At 38.3% G+C, this 4,302-nt stretch overlaps 1 pseudogene; it reads left to right on the plus strand.

The window, feature by feature from the left end:
* Positions 1-1,103: 1,103 nt before the first annotated feature.
* On the plus strand, positions 1,104-2,185 carry LOC118665432 (annotated as a pseudogene).
* Positions 2,186-4,302: the final 2,117 nt, after the last annotated feature.

Consider the following 4,302-nt stretch of genomic DNA (forward strand, 5'->3'; position numbering starts at 1 on the left):
GAGAACTGTTTTACTTCCTGCCATATTTGCTCTTCAGTGCCCAGAAGACTTGAAGTTCATGTTTGTTTTTCTTTGTAAATGTGGCGCTGAAGTACTGATGGCAGGGCTTTAGCTCCTGAACCCAGCCTGAAGTGCCCAACAGGGAGAACGTGCAAAGCTAAGTTGAGAATTGCAACTTCAGGACGCTGAAATCATTTGGGGAGGCAGAGTTTTCATTTCTACGAGAGTGCTTTACTTCCCAACATTCTCAAAATATGTGTGATATAGTGTCAGACATACCTTGTGAAATATAGTTGTAAAATTAAAGAAAATACTTTTAAATACACATATTATTTATGTATTTGAATAAAAACTAAGAGAAAACAAGTAGTCATTTGTTTGGTTTGGTATTGCAACACATTAAATACTTTAAAAAAATGTTTAAAATATAGTTTTATTGATTTCAGCGAGGAAGGGAGAGAAAGAGAGTGACAGAAACATCAATGATGAGAGAGACTCATTGATCAGTTGCCTCCTGCATGCCCCCTACTGGGGACCCAGCTCACAACCCAGGCATGTGCCCTGACAGGGAATTGAACTGCAACCTCCTGGTTCATAGGTCAATGCTCAATTACTGAGGCATGCTGGCTGGGCTAAATACTTTTTCTTTTTTCTTTTTAAGTGCCTTAATATGTTTCTAAATAAAATCCTGAACATTTTATAAAGTGTACTTTTAAGATTGAATGAGAAAATAAGAAAGTTTTCTAAAGAAATGTTATACTCTATACTGTGCAGATAACTTTAAATACTAATTTAATTTCTATTAATAGTATTTATTAAGAAAATAAATGGTGATAATGAACGTTTTGTAGCCTTGTGATTGGGAGATCAACACAGTTCCTAGAGAGCTACAGTGGAGAAGGAAACATTGCCTCAGCAAAAGATCCGAAGACTCTGGCGTCCTTTCTCAATAAATCTGTAATAAATTATTCTTCAAACACCAGAAACATAAAATCACACGTCTTGAAATAATTCACCAGGGGCGTATTGAGAGTGAAGAAGTTTGAGATCCTGCTGGGGTGTTTAAACAGCTAGGACCATACAAGTGGCCGAAAGATTTAGAGATGGCATCTAATAGCAAAGATAACTGGTGTGAAGAAGACACTGCAGAGCTACTGGAAAGAATGGAGAATAACCTTCCACCCAATACCAACCACACATTCAAAACAACCCAGTCACAGATGGACTGGGGAAAAGTAGCTTTTAAAGATTATTCCGGAGAAATGTGCAAACTCAAGTGGTTAGAAATTTCTTATAAATTGAGATTTGCACTTTGAAAGAATTAGTCTTGGAAGCTAAAGAACATGGTAAAAATTCCTATAAAAGTAAAACATGCAAGAAACATACAAACATGCTCTGACTACTTACCTCCACTTCTTCAAGGAGAAGCGGCCTGTGTATTCCCAAATGCACCCCAAACTCAGTAACCAGGAGCTGATCAAGGTCCTGCCTGAGAAATACAAGGAGCTCCCAGAGGAGACAAAGCTGAAATACATTCAGTATTTCCAGAAGGAGAAACAGGAGTTTGAGGAGAAACTGGCTTAGTTCAGGAAAGACCACCCTGACCTAGTCCAGAACTCCAGGACATCTGTTGTCCCCAAAAGTATTCCAATCAAAGCCCAAACGAAGTTTCAGGGAAATGGGAAAGAAGTGAACTCTTTCCCAGAAAACTATTTTTTGGAGGAGATAAAATTCCATGAAGATCCCAAGAAGCCCCCCATGAATGAATACCAGAAGTTCCACCAGATTTGTGGCCGTGTAGGGAGCTGCAAGACCTGCCCCTGAGGAGCAAGCACATGGAGGAGATTAGCAGACACTGGCAGCACATCGGTAGAGCCAGAGGGAGAATTATAAGAAGCAGGCTGAGGAGCTGCAGAAACAGCAAAAGGGGGACCTGGATCACTAGGTCCAGAGTTTGTCTCCTGAAGAGTATGCTGCTTACAGAGAGAGAACCTCTGAGAAGCATAAGAACATGGACATGAATGGAGGCCCGGAGCCCAAGATCACCAGGACAGATGTGCAGTCTCCATCAGCAGGCACGCTGCAAGAAGGGCTTGCCCGGGCGCAGGGGCTGCAGGCTCCAGAGGCAGAGTCACCAGAGGCTGCGCGGGGATCTGAAGAAAATAAGTTATTCGTGGCTCACTGAATGAATGAGCAAATGGGTACTAGATTAATTAATATCTCAACATTATTGAGAATTATCAGAGTGTAATTGTGGGCTATGCAAGTCAGTGGCATATGGATAGCATGGCTAGAGGCACTGAGTTGAGAGGCAGCTGAAAAACCTTCCTAATTAGACACTGATGGCTAATCAGTGAGACTATCTCTTTGGAATTCACTCATATGGAAGCTGTAAGTTTAAAATGTGAGAAAAAAAATAAAATGTGACAAAAATATATTAATAGCAATATAATGAAAGAAAAACTTTTTCTTATTTGTGCCAGCTAAAGGAATACTAAAATACAGGACACTGACCAAAAGAAAATATCAATTACACAGTTGGGGGAGGGGAAAGAGAACTTATTTTTAAATAATGGTTATGTCAAGTTGAATGGCTGATATAGATCAGTGAAATTTTAAATGAACTCGTTAACTTTGCTTTTTCCATTTATAAGACCAAGTTTCTATTTTATATTCATGTTTTTATTTTTTGTTTGTTTTTAAACATTAATAAAAGGAAACAGGCATGTGAAGTTGTGGAGATAGTTGATTTATATCTAGACCAGAAAAGCTCTATCTTTATTTCTTGATATTTGGATTTCTAATTTTTGACTCTTGGCAGAGAACAGGATAAGGACATTTAAATTTAAGATGTACTATTTAAGAACAGAAACCCGGTGGAGACCCTCTGGGCCAATTTCTTTACTAATGGTTTACAACTGGCCTAACTAGTTTGACAAACTTGGCTTGAGCTCTCCCAAAACCAAGATGTCTTGCATAGTTCCTGGTGGTTCAACCTGGAGAAACAGGGCCAGGAGGGAGCTTACTACGGGATGTTTCTTAGACTTCAATCAGAAAAAGCCTCCTCTATTTCTCTTGATGTAGCATATTCTTCCTTTAAAAGGATGCTGTGAATTGGTATATCTATTGAGAAGCCAAGTTTAATTTGGAAGATCTCAACAAGATTTTGAGAGAATGATCATCAGTTATGAAAATACTAAATTAGAAGTAGTTACTATTATTCTGCAAGGTAGGGAAACAGTTCAAGACAGGTTTGACAAATCTAACTAAAAAGCAGTTTATAGTACGTAGTCATTTCCTAGGCCAGTATTTTCCCTCACAAAGATCAACTTAGGTCTTTACTGAGCCTATTGTCTTTCTGCATCTAAAATACCGTACCTGTGAAATGTCTGGGTAACTTGTAACTTCCCTTTTTCAGGACCTGAGGGGCACAACAGATAGCACCGGGGCAGAACCCACAAATTCCCTCATTGTTATAGTTACCATGTTAATTGTCCACTGTTAACTATCCAGTATCCACCTATTTAAAAGAGGCATGTGCCCATCATTTCACTTTTTACCTAATCCCAGAGGTTTCCCTGCTTTGCTGTCTCCCACCTCCCTAATTATCACCGATGGATTTCATGTAACCCACTTAACACATTGTTTGTGGGTAGTTTTTATTGCGCGCCAACAGGTGGCGCGGGCCATTTTTGCTTTTTTTTTTTTTTTTTTTTTTTTTTTTGCGCAAATGGCAACGTTCAGTAAAATTACGATAACTTTAGTTTACGTATTTATACGTTACCCGCATTCTACCGCTAGTCTATAAAAAACGTATCCCGTGTCTATAAAATACGTGTCCCGCGCTCTACTACCAGTCAACGTAAAACGTATAAATACGTTTCCCGCATACAATGTGTTAAGTCTCCTCCTTTGATTGTAATTTATAAAAACAAGCTAAAAACCTGCCACTCTCCGGAGCATTATCCCAATCCATTGAGATTTTGCTTCTTGGCAATTGTTGACAGTTTGGCTCAAATAAACTCACAAAAATTCTTTACAGGTTTGAATTTTTATTTTTTACATTAACAAATATTAATGGGAACATAGTCATATAGCATGCTTAACGGCAAACAGGTGTGTGTAGCCTTTATAATAATTGCCTAGGGATAAAATTGTTGAGGAATAATATTGCAGAAAAACTAACTAACAAAAAGTCTGAAGGTTATAGTTTACCACAACTTAAACTAAAATACATAGAATTTTAAGATTTTATGATATTTCACAGCAAGCTTAATCTCTTTGCAAGAAAAGCATTTCTGG

This window comes from Myotis myotis, unplaced genomic scaffold, assembly GCF_014108235.1.
Source record: "Myotis myotis isolate mMyoMyo1 unplaced genomic scaffold, mMyoMyo1.p scaffold_m19_p_10, whole genome shotgun sequence".
Classification (NCBI taxonomy): Eukaryota; Metazoa; Chordata; class Mammalia; order Chiroptera; family Vespertilionidae; genus Myotis; species Myotis myotis.